The sequence below is a fragment of the Falco punctatus genome (genome assembly GCF_963210335.1).
Source record: "Falco punctatus genome assembly, chromosome: 3".
Classification (NCBI taxonomy): domain Eukaryota; kingdom Metazoa; phylum Chordata; class Aves; order Falconiformes; family Falconidae; genus Falco; species Falco punctatus.
Genome location: NC_137582.1, coordinates 118,589,182 through 118,609,589, shown reverse-complemented (window position 1 = coordinate 118,609,589; position 20,408 = coordinate 118,589,182). Strand labels below are relative to the sequence as shown.

At 41.3% G+C, this 20,408-nt stretch overlaps 1 long non-coding RNA gene across 1 annotated transcript in view; it reads right to left on the bottom strand.

Annotated features, from left to right (window-relative positions):
* LOC308061682 overlaps positions 1-20,408 on the bottom strand; it is a 529,572-nt gene that overhangs the window by 481,573 nt on the left and 27,591 nt on the right. The gene's annotated exons all lie outside the window — the stretch shown is intronic.

The window sequence follows — 20,408 nt, the reverse complement described above, 5'->3', positions numbered from 1 at the left end:
ACCCTATCACCAGCAATCATGAATCTTAACTTGTCACAAGTTTATTATAGACTGTTATTCCATAAACTGTTAGTGTGAGTCCTTTGTGGGCGCTAGCAGTTGCCAGCAGCAGGTAACATTTAAACAAAGCAGGAAGACCCACCAAGGGGTCCCTCTAATGCTGTTGGGTGTGTTTCCCTGAACAAGGCAGTCAAACTGCCCTCTGATCCCAGTGGGACCATTCAGTGAAGGGTCCCTGTAATGGGACGCTGACAAACTGGTCAGGCACAAGGGTCTCTGCTTTCCTGGGGCACTAACAAACAGCTCAAACCTGGGATTGAGAGGATTCCCCCCACCCCACCCTCCTTTACATGACAATCAGCATTATGTCCCTAGTTAAGAATTAGGACAGAAGGCATCAGGTATCTTAGTAATTTTTTTAATGTAAGCTAACTCTAAAGAGTAAAAATAAAATCCGTGAGTTTTCTGAAGCCCACCAGGTCCACTTAGCTGTAGAATGCTGTATCTCACTATTTCTCAAAGATACAGCATCTTTGATTTGAATAACCCATATCACTACAAGTCTGTAAACTCTTCTAACCTAGCCTAAAGTGTATGCTTTGAATCAGAAAATATTATGGTCCAGGCAAAAATTTGGACAATAGAAGAATGACTTCTAGGTGATAATGTGTGTGTGTTGATGGAGCGTTCCACTTCAGGACACTTCATTTCACAAGCTACTATCCAGGTCACTAACTGCAGGAAGCCTCCATTTAGTCAGCATCCTATGCCAAAAGTTTGTCATATGAATAAAGTGATACATATTCATAGTCCAGCTGCTATTTGGACCATCAGAGTCTGAATAGATGAGCAGCAGTGACATAAAAACACCAGGTAACTCAGTTCCCATGTTCTCAGTAATAAAAATGCAAATAAAATAGGAAGTAAGAATTCTTGCCACTATCAAGAAAAATTAAAGTGCTGTCAATTTAATGCAGTTTTGCTTTTTCAGTAAAATAGCATCTGTTCTATCACACTGAACAGTAATAATACCCTGTAAGGGACAAGGTCAAAAGCCTTCTAATGACATATTAGAAGCTCACTTTTGCTGTGCCCACCTTGTGAATGACATTCTGTTATAAAAAGTGAAAGGAAAGAAATACATCTGGAAAATAAATATCAATTATACCACTGTTTATTGTAGTTCTGACACTGGATGGGGATAACAGACTTTACAGAGTTATTTCTCTCCAATGTGCAGAAAATGGTTTTGAATTCCTAACAAACTGTGTGAGTGCACATGCAGATGCCTAGACATACACAAGCATGCCTTGGAAGTGATAGGTCTGGAATGAAGACCGCCTCAAACTCCAAAGCACAACATTGCCATACAACAGGACAAGAACAAGTCATGAACTTCCCAACTTCATATATTCCAATACAAAAACATGCAAAACAAATTGTATAGAGGCAGCCCACTAAAGCCACAAATAACTGATACCTGCTGGGCTCAGAAAAATAGGGGCAGAAGGTCAACTTGTTGTCAGAGTATTGAACTGCCTTCAGGCTTGCAGGATTTGTGATACTAATTCAGAAGAGCAGCCCATCTGGTTCAATATCCTGCACACTGTCAAGCACCATCCGTCTGCCCTTCTAGTTATCCTGCCTCAGAAAGGGGCCATTGACCACCTCCTGGTGAGGCTTAGAAAGCAGCAACACATTGGTGACCAAGCCCTAGGAGGATATGGCTCATCCCCCTTGGGTTGTACTCTGGGCTCCCATCACTTGCTAGCCCAGGGCACTTCGCTTGCTTTCAGGCAGCTGCCTCAAGCAGCTCTGCTAAGCCCAAGCAGCTCCCAGTAAGCAGGTCTGAGCCTTAGTAGGCAAGGGCTGGGAACACTCCCTCTGCCAGTATTTCAATAGCTCATGTTGTACAGTCGCTAACAAACTTGTGTTTGAGACCAGGAGAGGCTGACGATCTTCACAGCTTCTGCTTGCAGATCACTGCGGTGTCAGCAGCTCCCTACCCCTTTCCTTGCTGCATCTTGCTGAGCCCCTGCCTGCAGAAAAGCCCTGTCACAGAGTCCCTCTGCTACATAATATGGAGAGGCATTATTTGTCTGCCCATGCCTCATGCCCACACTCCCTGCCACCTCCCAGACTGCCCAGGTTTCTCTGCCTCATGGGCACACAGCTTCAGTCCCATCTGAGAACACTTTAAGTCCCTTGATGCTGGAAATCAGCCGACCAAAGGCAACCCTACACATAAAGCATATGCCTGGCCTCAGTGTAAGTATTTCTCTGTGTGTTTTGAGATTGTTGATGTATAAACATGGCCCTGATCAGACACAACTCGGGATACTAATTGTAATTATTTGCAAGTTAAAGGCATAACAATTGCTTCAACCTGAACTTGTCAAAGGCTAGAATAAGACACAGGGAATCTGCAAATTAAGCCATGCTGGCAACTGCTTAAAAGTGTTCCTAATAGGTTTGGCTGTAGCAGCTTATTAACTGACTTAAGAAGTCCTGCCATGGGGAAAAAGGGCTTCCTTTTATGAGCTACAGAAAATAAATTAGATTTTTTTCCTCTGCTCTTTGTAGGTAGAAAAAGCTCTTTGATATCCAGAAACATGGAACAATAAATTGCCATAAAAACAGACAAGCAATTTAATTAAAAATTGGAACCTAGGTTGCTATTTCACATTTCTGGCTTTCATCAGCAATGCAAGTTAAAATGCTGGATTTGTGTATACATATAAATGTATATATGTGTGTATGCACACATACTTTTGGGGATGGCTTTTTTGTTGGTGGTTAGGCTTCGCTTCTTTTAAACAGTACTTGGAAAGAGACAAAATTTCAAAGTACACAGCTCGGCACACTCACAGCCTGGCTCTCCTCTCCTTTACTTCAAGGTTTTGGGGTAGCAAACAGACCAGAAGTGCAGCATGTGGGCTGGGGTGCTGCTCACACAGCAAAGTGCAAGGCAGTGTGCCTGCAGGTGCCCTGCAGCTGAAACCAGCAGCTCGCTCTCCTTCAACAGCCTGAGCCAGGCTGTGCAAGTGTGCAGGCTCCTGGGCAACAGAAGAGCTAACATCCCCACTGAAGACTTGGGAAGGGGATTAGCACTATGTGCTCGCAAGATATAGGGAGAAAATCCCAGGAGAGAGGAACTCACAGGGGCAGGGTATCCGTTAAGGAAAGCGTGCATGTGGGAGACAGGGCAGAACGATGCTGAGAGCCAAGGGAGCAGGGCAGCACAGTGACTGCACACATCTCCCTGCGCTCAGCATGCTCCTGTAGGCCATGGGAAGCCAATTCCCTACAGGAATTTTGCTGCTTACACAGAGAAGTTCACAATGGGAGATGTAGGCAAACTGTCACCTACAGCATGGGAGAGAGCAGCTCAAGGTCTCAGATCCCAGGCTCTTCTACCATGTGCTTTTCCAAGGTTTTTTTGCAGCAGCCCCAAACACAACACTGTGCCTTGCCTAAACTCTTAAGGGAAAGAGTTCTCAGATTTGGAACATCTCTGCAGAGAAAAAGAGAGATTAACCAACAGCCTATTCTCTCCCACATTGTGGTTGGCCAGACAGGTAGCTCTGTCAGGATTTGACTTGTCCTAGTCTTCACTCCCCTGGCCAAAAGCTACTCCATGAAGTGCAAAGCACACAATGAGATAAATTAAGTGATAGTAAACAAACAGCAACTCAAAGTTTGAATTGGGACCACAATCAAGCAAATATTCCTGTCCTTATCTCTACACACAGCTCTCATCCACTGATGCCAGAGGCATGAGTCTTTACAGGACCAAAACATGATCAGTTTATAATTGCAAAAATCTCCCAAGCACCACGCTTTTAATTGTTTTTATAAGTTTTGCCTAAGAGCTATTTTAATTCTAAGCAGCTGTCTTAAAGAACAACAAGAAAACAATATGTAGGGCTTTACTGTGATGGCTCATTATTGATTGAGAAGACAAGAAATAATTAAGTTGTTGAAAAATACATTTTGTGAATACTTTGTGCAAAGTTTCAGAGACTAGACAAGGGATTCTGGGGAGAGTTTGTGCATCTCAGCACAGCAAGAGAATTGCACAGCACCTGCCCTAGGAGTCAGTACTTTAAGGAAGTCAAGATCTTCCTCTTCAGGGTGATTGAGAGCTTGACATCAGTACAAAAAAAAACCTGCAAAGGTTAAATAACAGATGAAAGCAGCAAGCCTGTCATCCTGGTCTATAGACATCACCTTGAGGGTGAACATAGGTCTAACTCCGGCAGTCCAGCCCAGTGTCGCAAGCCACCGCAGAACCAGCCTCAGGTCCATGCAGGTCTAGCAGAGCCACCACAAAGCACATGTGCAGATCTGCCCCTTTCAGCAGCACAGACCTGGCTGCTGGCTCCTGCACAGACACAGCCTGTGACAAGCCAAATTCAGTGTTGACCCAGCCCACTGTACACTGCCAGGCATATCGGGCTGTGCAGCTGTGGTCTGTGCCTCCCCGCACCAACTCAGAGCATCAGGACCAGCTAAGGTATCTTCTGACCTTAAAAAAACCCAAATATTTCCCCCTCTCTCCCTGTAAGATATGTAGAACCTCTCTACTTTGAGGCACTTTTCATCAATTATCTCAACCCATCTGGCTTCTTCTCCAAGTTGCATTGATTATGAGCATCCTGTGCCCTAGAGATAAAAACCACCAGTCCCATTTCCCCCCTGTGCCTTCTCCATATTGGCTCATAACGTGATGAGACTGGTGATGAATAGCCTGCTGGGAAATCAATAAGAGCAGAGACATGTCACAGCCCCAAGATTAATGGAACTGACTTGGCACAGAAAACTTCCCTTCGTTTGCACAGCCAGCCCACAATGCTTGTCAGTTCAAGTTTCCTTAACCATGGGCATATTTGACTTGCACGACCATCCTCTAAACTGGAGTTCACCAATTTCCACAATCTGAGCTGCAGAGTCACCAGTAAAAAAGCCTACACCAAGCTACATCAGAGGAGACCATAAAGACTGAAAAAAGTATCTTTCTTCCTAAGCAGCCATGACCAGAATAAAAAAAACAGCCAAACAAAAAGCCCCAAACACTGCCTTCACAGACTGGTTCTGACATGTTAGCAGCTGTATTTTGTTAATCATTTTTGGGAAGGCAAATTAACTTTTCTATGAAACCATCAAATCAGTCCCACACATTGCTTTAGTTTTAAATCCAGTACAGCCCAGAACCACTCTTTTCTAGTGTGACCGCTGCAATTACAGCCCATGAAGGAGCCGATTGCTACTAGATAGATCACCTTTTCTACATTCCTCCAGAGCCTGAGCATCCAGTCTTCAGTTAGCACAACCCTGATAAGCAGGTCTGCCATTGCAGAAGTCCCTCCTCAATCTGTAATGGAAAGCTCTCAGATAGCCTCTATAAAATCTAGAGAAAAATAAAATGTACTGCCCTAAGCAACTGGATTGGTGGGTGAGCCTAGTAGCAAGTATTGCAGAAATCAAGAAAACAAAAAGCAGAAAGGCAAAGACAACAGGGTACTACAAATCTTACAACTTATAAAATCTATAATATGCACTCAACAGGTGTATAATTTAAAGCACTTTTGATTGGCTATTAAGTAGCAAGTAATAGCTGCCATTAACTCCAGAACAGCAAGGTCACGTAAACTCCAAGAATCTGTTCTACTCAATATATTCAGCTCAGCACTTTTCTCCAGATCTTATGAAGCAGTGCAGTCTGAGATTGCATTCCCAACACAATGCAAAGGGAATGGAAATATCTACACTTTGGCACTGCTTAACACCAAAAATGTTTCTTAAACCAGACACTGCAAGGCAAAATATTTCAGTTGCTTCTCACCCTTACTGTCCCAGCTTCCAATTACCTTCTAATAAGCTGAAATGGAGCAGGGTACAGACAGCACTTCTGCTACCTTATTTTAATAACATGAATTATTCATCGATCATTTGAGAGCATGCATAACTGTACATAACTCCTCCTGGAGGGTGAGATAGATGGAGGTTTCATGGCTTTAAGGCCATACCACAACTGTTCGATAGATTTCCCCACCTCCATGCTTAAAACCTGTTAGTTTCTAATCCTCAAACACAGAACGGAGCACTTAGATTTACATGCAGTAAAGTCAAAATCATTACACATTGATTACCCCTGAGCTGGATCCTCCATCTACAGCTCAGGAAAGGACCTCTGGTGACATTTCTAGAACCAACAGTCCTCTGCAGGCAGAACTTCATCCTTAATGTTGCCAATTACAAAGCACAAGAATTAAATACTTTCATTTTCAACCTGTATCTATGGAGCTTAGAAACTACATGGTACAAAGCTGCCCCATTGTATGCAAACTAAACAGAAGCTCTGAAAAGCCAGCCTGGATCCTGGAAACAGGAGAGTGGGAGGGAAACGAAAGAGCATGTGTGTAAAATATAGATAAGAAAGCAAATCCCAGCTGTCTTCCCTATCAGCCCTTCCTATTTCTCTGGCTAGAACATGTAATTTTGTGCCGTAATAGCAAAGGTTGGAGTGACTGCTGTCACATTTGAATGATACTGCTATAGCTTCCCTCTTTATATGTATCTGAAATGGGAATCTTGGAATCTGTTCTCTGGGTACAGTTATTTTTTTCCAATGCTTGTCTTAGTCCCTCCTTTTCTATAAAAATGCACCTTTCTGAAACACATCTGAGATAACAATACTGTGCCTTGCATGTTCGGAGACTTCCAGAAATGTCCTATCATTTATCCTTTCAGTGAGCTGTAATTTGTGTTCACATAAACCTAAAGTAAAACTGACATCAAAAGTAAGATTTACCCGGCCCAGAGCGAATTCCTGTTGAAACTAAGTTCCCTATGCCTAGGACTGAAATGTGTACTTAATTCCTTCCTTGATAAAAGGACTGAAGAATATGCTCACCTTAGAGAACAAAAGGAACAGGCCAATTTTATTGCATCAGTGGAAGAAGCACAAATTACTTCAAAGCAGTAACTCTAGGTCTAAATGGCTGGTTGGATGGGAGCAGAACCACTCAACTTCTCAGAGAGGCACCAGACCCAAGGACTATGCTTAAAATACCAGCCAAGAGCAAGCAAATCACTTACACAGGCTGTCACACCTGGTCTCAGTCTACAAGTTTCCTTTGAAAACTTTGTGAAGAATCTGGCCAATACTTACCTGTTGTAGCCTTACACACACACTAAATTCTCATTCACCTCCAGGATTTTACTTTTCTAATCATAAGTGTTAGCATTATACATAGATAGTATTATACATTATCAAATTTATATGAACATGAAACATTAATTTCTAGATAACCAACAGTTTTGCAATGCAACTGTAAGCAAGAGTTGAATTAATCTTATATTTCAAACCTTAAATCTTTACTTAATGTGTACCTAAGGACATCGCTTAAATTCCACATATGCACACTTGTCAGGTTTTTTACTAAATTAATGCGGTAAATAGCTGTAGAAAAAATATTAGGTGAAATAAATTCAGAGACTCATGAAATTACAAAGGCACTCTTTTTTTTTTTTCTATCCAGAATTACAGAATGAAACTATAGCTTCACATTTCAGGCACCTGGAATATAGCCTTTAAGAATTCATATCAGCTTCCCTCGTTCTGCAGGGAGAAACAATGCAGTGATTATTTTCTTTAATGCACTGTATTTCATTAAAAATGGACCCAAGCTATGGTCCCCCTCTGACACTGCCCTGGCAATGGCAGCACTGCCTCGGTACTGCACACTTCATTTCCCACATGAAAAACACCTTTCAGCCCCACTTCCTGAGCTCTGCCACTTTTGACTGATAGCACAAAATTGAACTGCACTAAGCACACATTAGAAAATCTGATAAATATTGTTTGGAAATATAATTGAGGTTTAACTGGAGCATGAATTTTTCACTTTGAAGCAAAGATTTCTCCACTTATTTATGAGAAAGATTTAGTGTTACAAACAACGATGACAGTTAAGATAAATGTTAACCTAAGTTATGCTTTTCCTCATAACCTGCAGAGCCTTTTTTCAAAAGTGCTTTATGTCACCACTGCACACATCACTAGACAGAGCTGCAAAAAACCTCAAGATACTCCCATCCTCTGCTCTTTTCAGGTTCAGCACTGGCTGCGAAAGATCAGAAGCATCTAACACATTTAGTGTTCAACATCCTGAGGAAGATTTGAGCTACACATTGAGACTGAGGCTTGGTTTACCCTTGGATCAGGTTTTGTGTCAACATGACTTCTGACACATCAGTTGATAGCTTCGCCATGAATATTTAAGAGCAGTGTTCACCAAAGTTGTTTTATGATCCAAGAACACTCATCTTACATGGCAGTTATTTTGCTCTCAGCCTGTACAACACTTCTACAAATTGGTAAAGAAACCAGGAAAAGGCTAGAAGTTTTTAAACTAAAGCTTTGTATTTTAATATTCCAGGAAATTTCTTATCTGTGTCACTGACAGACTGGTGATGAGAACTGCAGAAGGTATTGTTTGTGAGAGCACTCAGCCACATCCTACACACTGTGCCAAGCACTATGCAAACACACAAAACAAACCTTACACCAACCCACCCCACCCCCCGAAACACCTTACAATCCCAGTATGTTAAATAAAACATCTTTTGATAGATGGTGAAAAAGCTAATTCCATTCTAATATTATCAGAGTAGTTGACATTAAACAATATTCTTACCCTTTCATCTGTGTTTTCATGGGTTTAATTCTGCATTTGAATGTAACAAGTACTCACACTTAAACTGCAAAATCACGTGCTGCTCTAATCAGAGGTTCACTAACAAGGAACCACTGGTATCAAGCAATGTGATATTAAATCAAGGATGAACATTAAAGATTCCCATATAGCATCAGGTCAGAGCAGGTACTGGACTTGAATGCTAATGGCTTAGCCCTCTTGCTCTATCTTTCCATTAACACTAGTTTTCAACTGTGCAAACAAGATAGTAACAACACTCCACTACGCAGCAAATGCTAAATTCAGATCCCAGCTCCATGCCTCATAAATTTTCATCCTGGCATCACTTCTTGTTCTTTTTACAGCATTTTAAAAATGTAGGTTATCCTTTGCATTTTAAGCAGACACGATTGTATCAAAAGCCTGGATTTTACAGCAGCCAAGATGTTCCTAAGTTTGATGAACTGATCTCAAGTGAGATAAATTATGTCAGTTGTCTGCTTTGTCAGTAAATCAAGAGTTGACATTTCCCTGATTTGTAAAGGTATAATGTTACAGTGAAGAAAAATATGCTCTTGAAAATATGTATGGCAGGGTTAGATTAATAAGCAGTTTAAAGAAAATGTCCCAATATAATGGGCTTGGAGCATCCAAACTCAATTCCAGTTCATTTGATATTTCTCAGGTTTTCTTTATCAGGAATTCAAAATATGCTGTATAAAACATTTTATGGAATATTCCATCTATGTGCTCCTTTGCTTTACAATAATTGACAACATTTACATATATTTCCATGTCATATTATGCCATAAATTTACACAGATCCAGGTAAAGTTGTTCAGATTTAGACATTCTGCTTCAATGAATTTCAGGAGCTGAATCATATCTCAAATCTGAATTGCATTTCTCCCAGAATTCCCTCTCCTGTAAAGCACTGCAGAATATATCCCCAGTTAATAACCCTGATGGTGGTACTTCACTGTCCTGCTAAGCTGCACACGTGTTTTCCTGTAACCATGCCCTACATTAGTGCAATTCTTCCATCTGCACACTGCAGAGGTGAGGCTGTGCCATGTGGTTCCCCGTCCCAGCCCACGGGCCCTGCAAAGGGGTCCAGGCTGCCTTCCCTGTAATCATAACGCTCCCTGGGCTTATCTCTCTGTACACTTAATCGAAGGAAACACGGGGTTTGGGTGATGACCAGCATTATTCAAGGTAGCAACATATTCCACATCAAAGCAGAACTGAAAAGAGGGATTCTACCAATTTTCACACTGTGAAGCTAATTTAACCCATTTTGTTCATTCATACTCCTTTCTGGAGTTATTTTTATTGCTCCGAAGCCATACTTTAAAAGCACAGATGGTTCCTGAAATGAACAAAAACAAACCATACTTGAGCTGGACTGGGAACAGTTACATTAAAGTGTTAGAATTTTTTTTAAAAGTAATTTGGGGTTGCGTTTTGATTTACACTAACTAAAATGTACTGTTAGCAACAGAGATGTCATGAATTTATATGTGACATTTGGCAAATGTACTAACCATCTGGCCCCTGTAAAGTATACAGGGCATCACAGCCTCAAGGGGGAAATGTTTACTGAACTACACTTTGATCACTATCAGTAATTTTTTTATAGGACCAGTCGGTCACCAAATCTCATTGACTAGAGGCTTTTACATTTTTACAGGGTAGTAAAACATAGAAAAAAATAGATAGTAAAACAATGGGAAGTTACACATGCTATTTCTAATATCCTTTTGAACACAACCAAGGGGCTGATGAACCATCACTTACACAATGAACTTTTAACACTTTGCCTTCAGGGAATAAAGCCAGAATCCAGCTACAATGTCCAGGCTGCATTACCAAAGCAAACATAGTGAGACAGTCCTTTCCCATTGAAGTAGACGAGACAGAGAAGCAGAGGCTAGCAGCTTTATCAGAGAAGCCTCCCAAGATCTCAGAGCAGGTCACTAACAATGATGCAATCCCCAACATCTAGTTCTTTCTATTCAACAGGTCAAAGTGCTTCCAAAGGCCTCAACTCTTCAGCAAGTTCAAGGCAATGGATGCACTGAAAGGCAGCATTTGAGAAAACAGGGACTTTGCCCCAGTAAGGAGCTGCCCAGACTCATTCCAGGAAGCAGAATTCTGCTGAACATATGTTATTTTTAATTAAAGGCAATAAAGCAGGAGGAGAAAAATGAACTGAAATTGATTGAAGAACTTGTACCACTGAGCACGTTTAGCTCTTGCTAACTCCAGCACCCTGTTTTTCCTGAACTAGTGCCATACAGCCATGAAATCTTCACACTGGAGACCAAATTCTTCCCCCTAGCAGTAACCTGAACCCTCAATCATACAGTGCAAAATATATTTTACCCCTGCAACTACCAACCTGTGACAAAGATTTGCAAGTGTAAAAAGATCCTACTCTTCCTTCAGCTTTGCTCCTGGTAACCAAAATAGACCATCAGCCAACATCAAGAGTGATCAGGAAATTTTCACCTCTGACAAAGACATCCCCAACCTCTCTCCAGACAGAGGAAGATGCAATGATAAATTTGGCTCAGTAACCCCCTTGCCAGATCCTCTCCTTCATATTCCACCTCTGCTCAGTCATCCCACCCTGAGTGGCCATGGCTGGTCCAGCAGTGACTGCCTTTGCTCTGCCTTCCCCACAGAAACCCAAGCATCCTGCTGGTCCTGTGCCTGTCACAAGCAAAGAATTAACATGGCACTTGAGGACAGAGACATAAAAGACAGTTCCAGACAACAGACAATTTCCTATATGCACTTTCTGGGACCTCATTTAGTTGCTGCTTTTAAGGCAGAATTATTCTGAAAGTAGATGCTACTGCTTCACAGTGGGGAGAAAGAGGATGAGAATAATTACATGAATACGTTGTTAAGTCAAATATTAAAAGCAAGAACTGAAACTTAAGGATGCTAAAGACCAACCCCTCATGCAAATACTTTTAGTGAAGTACAAAAAGAAATTAAGAAATAGTGAAATTGTATCACAGCCTTGCAAGATTACCTTGTGAAAACAAAATGCATCCAAACTTGCTAGATGGAGCCAACAGCTCCTTACTTTGGTCTTCCTTAGTATTTGCATCACAATCGTACTGACAGACCACAACAGAAGTCATTGTGCTTAACATTTTACAAATAGCAGAAACAGGTAATTCCTGCCTTGAAAGCCCTGGAGTTCACACTTACAATAAGAAGAAAGATAATTAACTTTTTACTGGAGAAACACTTTAGCTGTGTTTGGAGACTGAGTTCAAATCAACTAACTGCCGGTTCGGTGTTGGCTTCCCCTCCAGTCTGCGAGGCTGTGTGTTTTCCCCTATCCTCCTGAAGCTGGGAGCACAGGTTTGGTTTTTTGCAGCCCCGTGGAAGGCAGGAGCACCCGCAAACACCCGCTGTTGGCAGTGTTGTTGCAAGCTTTTGCTTTGATTCTGTAGAGACTTAAAAGCAAGAACTCAAATTCAGTTTCATTTGCAGCCTCGCTGGATCCCATAGCGCAAGCCAAGTCCAATCCAAGCAGCAGCAGGAAGCTGCCCCCCTTCCATCCCAGGGCTCACACACAGGGGCTGTCACAAATCTCACCTTGCTGCCTGGTGAGCAGCCAGCATTCACCCGATGCTTTTCCTCTTCCCTCCCGGGAACGAGGCAGAACCAAGACCCTGACCACACAGCAACGCTGCTACCAAAAACGGCCACATCCACAAGCAAAGGGCAGGGTAAGCATTTAGCACCAAATGAGTAAGAGGGCTGGAGGACTGGGTTACACCAAAGACTCCCAAGAGCCCAGGGCAGTAACTTAACAGCAGGACAGGCAGCTACATTTAATTGTTGTTTGATTTCCATGCAGCCCATTTCCCAGGCAGGAGGGCTGGGAACACAGGCATCCCACATGGGTGGCCAACACATGGCAGTTACAAGCCCAGAGCTGCCCAGCCAAGTGGGGATCATTTTTGCATCAGCTGCTTTCGAAGTAACAGGGAATGTCATTGCTCATCTTTTGGACTAGATTGGAGACCAAGCTGAACTCTGCTGGCTTAATTAGCTAACCATAAATAAACATCATTTACAAGACCTAAACATTTAGAACACCCTGTTAAGCATCTGAAACATAAATGCTTTAATTATAGACTAGCTCAAGATTTAAGTAACACTGGGATAAATGTTATAGAGCAGCTGTCTATGAATATTTTACAATGAAATTGCTCTCTGTTCTCCAGGTCCACAGAGACTATCAGGTTGGGAAGAACGCATTCACGGTCTAAAATGCCTGTTCTCCTTTCTCTGTAGGGTGCAGCTGCCCAGTTATCACCACCAGCTCTGCCAGTTTGCCAGAAGCTTTGTCCTCAATGAAGTGCCCACAGCGAACCCAGATATTTGGCGTTTCTCTGCTGCTGTACTAATTTCTATTACTTTCTTCTGTGGCTCTACTCACTATCCAGCTGATTCCCTTGACTGCACCATGCTCTGGACCAGACCCCAAAATCTGCATGACCATCTTTAAAATCTACAGAGAAAGTCTGGTTTTCATTTTCTCTTTGAAACCCACTTGCATTAACAGAATGGTATAAATGGGCTAACATCCTTGAAAAAAAGGCCACAAATGCCCAAGTGAGCCAGCTTCAAATTACAAAGATGACCAAAAGTCAATGGTAAACCACCGATCCAGCTGCATCAACTCCAGCACATTATTGCACTGGTCACTGCACTTGTGCAGACTCCAGCTGGGACTCTCACTGCTTTGCAAATGCAGCCCTGGAAGGTTTGACTGAGCAGCAGAAGAGCAGTATTTTCCTGGCTTTGTCCAGCTGATCGAGAGTTTGCATCTCAGAAGGTTCTGGTTGCTTGTGAGTTACATACTGGTATAAGAGCAGCTCATGAAAGCCCAGCCAAGATCATTGTTGCAGCTGATGCTGTACCAACACAATATAAAAAAAAAAATTAACTCCAAACAGATGCAACAGAAAAGCTATCAGTGCTTTATCCACAACCAACTATCTCCTGAGTTCCAACCTAGTGCTGGATCTCTGACTTTGATATCTAGAAAGCAGCAGAAAGAACTTATACTGTTGACACTATTTCATCAGGAAAATTCAGAATTTCTCTAGTCTGAGTCAGTATAATTTACTCTAAAGATTAAAGTATTCAATGGCTTTTATTCTAAATATTAACATAATGGTCACAGGTCTCAGTGTAAAATATGAGCAAACAGACAAATAGACGCAGCCTCCAAAGAGCAGAAGGCTGCCGATTTCACCTTCAGACAAGGAACACTCCATCCACTGAATTTGTTTAACACCTGCAATATATTGATTGCACTTAAACAGCTACCTTTAGAATGCTAATTTCACCTCTGCCTCCAAAATGCAGCATTTCTTTACACACAAAGCACTAGCTGTTCAGGGCAGGGTATTTTGTTGGGTGGTTGTGGGTTTTGGGGGTTGGTAGGTTTTTTTCCTACATGGAGCAAATGGAACAAGTGATTTATTTTTTTCTTTAACTACAGACTGGAAACTTCATTCCTATTGCAGTGACAGTAATCTATTAGTTAAGGAAATCAAGTTTTTACTCACTATAGGAGGAGAAAGAGATACTTAAGCTTTTATGTCAGTTCGTTCTTTATTAACGATAAACATTGGAAGCCTGGCAGGAATAGATCATCTTGCATTTACTGCTATGAGTATTAACAGCAGGCAGAGCAGTAATTAAACACCAAATGTCTTTACCTACTCTGTCGCCAGAGCACTTCACTGTACAACTAAGTTGACCAGAAGTATGTACCAAAGAGGAATCTTAGTGCAAATCAACAAGACCTCCTGCTAAAGGCATGGCAGAGCACAGGTATCAGGAAGATGCCAGACAGACAAGCTGGGAACCCTGCAGAAGGCTCTGACACTCTGCAGCAGCAGGTACTTCATCCCTGATCCCCATGGGAAGGTCACCAGCATCCCAGGGGATCAGCCTCACAGACAGAAAAATTGCTTACTATTGTATAACTGTTACTAGTGCTGGAATTAAACTTTATTTTAATTTTTCTATTCTTCTATTACTGCAAGGTTTTCCTGCTGGTTTCTTTTACTGGTTTTTGCACCAGCTTAAAACACCCACATCCCAAACAGATTATTTATGCTGTCACAAAAAATTTTAAGAGTATTCTCTTTGCATTATGTTTTCCCTTTCCTCCCTTATCCAATGCTTCCAGTTTTATTAAATACAAGTGCCCTAATACGTGCCAGCCTTATTATCCTTTTGGAAGACCTCAAGACATAAACTGCTTTGATCTAAGATGGTTAATAAATATATTAATGTGAATAAAATACAGATTATCTTAATTAGAAATTAATACTTCACTTGACTCTTTGTAAAACGGATCATCTGGAAACACTTAAGTTTTCACAGCCCATATTTCCTGCTCAGGTTCAATTATGTACATGCATTCCTTTATGAAAAATACTTTAGAAGTCCACAAAAACTTTTGAAAAAAGAAAGTGCATATTTTTATTCTGTCTTCTAAGATTACTCTTCCCCCCACTCCCTGAAAGAGCTTTGTAAGCAACTTATCACAGCTTAGAGTTCTGTCCAGTTTAAGTAGGCATCCACAGTCTGACATTTATCTGAAGTTCCTGTAAACTGCTGGGTGTGTGTGTGCAGAAATCACTGTTGGACTATGCATCATGTCTCTCAAGAGATCCAGCTCCCAGGCCCTGGGAGAAGAGCTTAAAAGCCTAGAGCTTTGCAAAATTCAAATTCTTTTGCCAAAATCTGGCCAACAAATTGTACTTTAATCCACATTAGTGCACACTACCCTCCTCTGGAGTTTCAGCGTGACTGTTCACAGCAATCCAAAATCTCTACACAAAGTCCCAGCCAAAAATTCTTAGTTTGATGCCAAAGCCAGTTTAGAATTTTATTTTGTCACATATTCAGTAGAGAGAACTTAAATGCTTTTCTCCCCTGCTTACAAAAAATCTGTTGTTTCCAGAACACTCATTTCTTTAGAGAGCTTCTCAAGTGGTTAGGACCTGCAGGGTATTTCAGACAGCTGATGAGAAGCCCTTCGGTCAGGTACCATGTGCTACAGAGCACGTTATACGTACAATCTAATTTGGACAACTTCATAAAATGTGTAAAATTTTAAGACCTCTGTAACAAAAGATAAGGCTGCCTACAGCAGCCAGATAGTCCAGCCCAAGCATGCTGGCCAGCTCACAATATGATGAAACAAATATATCACACCATGCAACTGCCAGGTTTGCTATCTGAAAAAAGCTCCTTGAATGCCTGTGTGCACAGTACAGTAAATTACTGCTCCTACCTTTCCTGGTTAAGGCTGCCAACTCAATGGCACACAGAGCTCCCCCCCACACACCGTTTCTTACACTGACGATTAAACAGATTTATGCATAAAAAAAGTATTAAGTAAAGAAGCAAGTGGATTTTCTAGAATTGAAAAGGTCTCTGCCTCTGCTGCATGCAAAAACTCCAGCTGTCCTCAGTGTGCTCCACAGAAGCCCAAGTAACCAGCTCTTCTTGGAAGAGCAGCATCTGCAAAATCAGGGTAGTTTCTGAAACCAAACTATCCTAAGAAAATATAATCATTTTACTAATGTTCCTGCTCTGACAGGGCTCAAGCCTGCAGGATCTTTTACTGTCTCTTAAGAGATCTGGACTCTGATCAGAAAATGTCTGGGGGTGAAAAGGAACAGAGGGATTTTCATCTGGTTCTGACTCTTAAACAGGTATTCTTGAAAATTCCAGTCTAATCTTCACATTATTTGCTTTATGAAACAATCTGAAAGAAATCAGAACTTTGGAAGGGCTTCTATCAAATGTACATATTAACAATTCTTGCTATGACCTATTTCTCAGGCATTCTCATGTAAAAGTATTTATAGCAGTTCTGCAGAAAGAACTGAAATTAGAAAAACTTCATGAATAGAGCAGAATGTACATTGTGGCTCATATTTTATTATTTAAATGTGTTCCTTTCACTCTAAACAGCAAAATTAAATAAAGAAGGAAAAGAAATCTTCCAGCATTCAGAATATTTCAAGAGTGACTTGCATTCATATCTATGTCTACATCTCCATATTCATGCATATAGGGGATGGGAACACATCAATTCTATCTGGCAAATGGAGTTAACTCTCATACATAAAATGTGCCATTTAAATTCCAGAAGGGATAATGAACAGCACAGGAGAAAAGACCACAAGAGGGAAAAAAAAAAAAAACTATGATAAGCAATTGAAAATAGCTTTCAATTACTACAATGTATTTTTCTTCCAAAATCTGCTATGCAGTATTTCGTTTGCTGAAGATATGGACACTTGCCCAGTTTGCTCGAGTAGGTAAGTCAATGTAACCTATCAGCCATCTGTTCTCATTGGACATGCAGCCCAAGGAAACATTATAAATATGCAAAGAACTACAAAGACACCCTGATGAAATAGCTGGATAACAATGGCTTTAATTTTTCATTTGTTTATTTGATTTGCTGTAATGAATGAGTTACCAGAGCAACATCTGAAAGAAGTGATATGAGACAATGAAACTTTAGGGCAAAATAAGTCTGTTAGAAGCAAATCTGCACTATTACTTTTGATACTAGTTTGGTTTTTGAGTTAACACTCTTTGCTCAGTCATCTGCACCACTTTGTCATGTATAGACAGAAAGGGATTCTGATTTTATGTATTAACCAGACTCTATAGTAAAGTAGACAATGTCATGGTTCCATCACTCACATCTGATTAAATCCTTGGAGCAAGCCAGAGGAGTCACTGCCCCAAATGAACTGAACGATGTATTGCATTTTGCTATTAAAGATGTTCAAAGCATTTTCCCCAGATCTTTGCAATTCAATGGCATCAAAAACTATAATTGCAACTGGAGGGCAAGGACGAATGGACTGATGCAAAATCACTTGAACAAAAACTGAGATAATTATAAATGACAGGAAGCTCAGGGTAGCCAAACCTACACTGCAGCTTTGCCAAGAAGATTATCAACAGCAGCACAAGGCCTTCAGAACAGCTGTAAAAACTTAAGTGCTTTCATAGAAAGAAGAGACAGAAAAGAGCCACCAGAAACGCACACCAGCTCCTAACAGTTACAACCAACCAGCAGGCATTTACAGGCATTTGCCCAGAAAATTTCTTCCATACAACTACACATACAGCGTGCCACAGTAGTCTCCTGGCAAGACCAAATACAGCAAAATATAAGGCAAGGAAAAAACAAGAGATACCCAAGAAAAACATCCTTGAGCCCTGCAGTGCTTAGCCAAAGCATCCAGGTGATCCTCTTAGATGACTGATGCAGGACACTGCAGCTGAATGTGATTTACATACTAATTTTACTTGCATTTTGGTTTGGGGAAGCTGCCTTTGAAGAACAGAGCAGTAACACGATCCACACCTCCGAACAACACCTACTCCTAACACCAACAATTCAGAGGGAGCTTTAATGCATTTTACTTTAAGCAGCAATTCTGAAGAGGAAATAGCAATCTTCATTAAGGATTAGGTAAACAATTAACTTATTATGTTCAATCTCTTTAATGTGTGTCTGGGTACACAGAAATAAATACACAAACACACAGCTTAAACACATTACAAGGGGGGAAAAGGTTACAATTGTTTCCTCATTTAAAAGGAAGTCTTAGCTACTAAGTTTTGCCTTTGATGTCTCAAACACAGTGCTCCCAAATCAACTCATCTCAAACAGGCTGGTTAATGACTAAATTATAGAAGACAAGTCCTGACATCTCTCCTAGGAAGTCTAAGGAGGCCAGATCACTACCCTCTGGTCTATACATGCTCAGAATACTCACCACCCTTACCGTATTTAGGCCTGACACATCCTAGAACAGTTGTTTTAATAGTGCTTAGGTTATTAATATTTTGATATTCCACCACAAAAACACTGGGAATCTGGTTTCCAAGGAGTAGATATCACGCTGCAATGCGAGTTATGAGGCACTAACTTGAGCATAAAACACAGGAGCCACCCCCAAGCAACCTATTCCTCCTCATTCATTTCTTCTCCAATGTAAGAAAAGGCAATAGATCAGCAGCAAGATGCCTGATTTTTTCAAGAAAATCTTTGTTACATTCTGCTCTAAGCTTTTTTATTTCTTTATCTGTTTTATTTTATGGGACTTTTAATGGGAGGTTTCAACAACCCCATCATTAAAAGAAAAAGAAAAAGAAATAGGAAAAAGAAAAAGAATAATTAAATTTTTAAAGGTTCTTTCTGAAGGAAAATGGTCTTATATCATTTTAAATGTTTAAAATCTAGCTGACTCCAGCATTTCTGCTGATGACTTCAGCAACTTACAGAGCAATTTAAAGAAATTAAGAGAGCTGGGAAGTACAGTCTATGGTAAAACTACATAGATTATCCCATTTGAGGGAAGAAACAGCAGAACAGATGTTCTTGACTTCCACAGAGACTTCCATAAACCACACGTTTGTATGGGGCCTGACACCACCAATGCCCACTGCCATGGGCACTCAGCACACAGTAAGGAAACGCTGACAGTTGGGACTCAGCCGCCCATGGGAACAAGGGAAGATTTTCACTGTGTTGGGGGGAATGCATCCAGAGGGAACATCTCTCACTGCACCAAACACACCTGACACAGGCACAGCTCATACTGAAAAGCTGCAGCTTCTGTAAATAGCAGAACCCCAAAGGGTCTCTCTGACCCACTTAATTGCACCCTTCAGCATCTTACTGATCCCTCAGCTTGTGCACCCATGCATCCAGGGCTGAGAAAGGGATGTCCTTAGCCTGTCACAGTTCTAAATAACTTGAAATACATGCTTATGAGGACTGTAGGTTCTTAGGATCTGCGTGTCAGTCTCCTGATAGCATTGGAAGTACCAAACCCACATGAACTCAAGCCATAAATCCATGTCTCTTCCCATGAACTTAGTCACTTCCTATCCACTTTTCTCACAAATTTCCAGGCTGAACAACCATTGCTTCCCCCCCATCAAAGCTTAATCTTTTAATCAGCAGAACTCAGGACCACCACTTAAATCCCTATCTTCAGAAAGGTCAAGCACAGGTTATTCAGACCTGTTTACATATAGCGCACATACATATCATCAGTTATGGTAGGATTTTTGTCACTAACTGACTGCAAGAACTGTTAGACTTAATGCAGCTCTCCTTCAAACCAGAGACAGACCTTGTACTACTCAGCAAGAAGACAGTATGTTCTTAGGCCAGCTTTGCCAACCTAAAAATCACAGCCTATTCCTTGCATGTTTTGGCACTCAGGTCATTCGTAAAAAACACCACTTATTTTGTGCATTTTATACGCACAGAGACCATGCTAAAAGCCAAACCATATCTACCAATAAGCATTCCATCAAACAGCAGTTTGCCGAGCTTCTTTTATAAAGTCTCTGGCTACTGCCAGGGACATGCCATCAACGCACTGTGGTTCTCTGCTCCTGCCAGCACATTCCGCAACACAAACCAAACCACGCACTCCATCATTTGGGTGCAGCGTTTAGCTCCTAGTCCTAATTCAAATCCAGATTTCAAAGTCTCCAGCCCACAAGAAGTTTAACACACCCGCAGCGAAGCTGCTCTGAGGCTCTGCAGCTCTCCCTGTTAAAAACCAGCACCTTTGAGCACAAGCTTTGCCACCCTTGGCT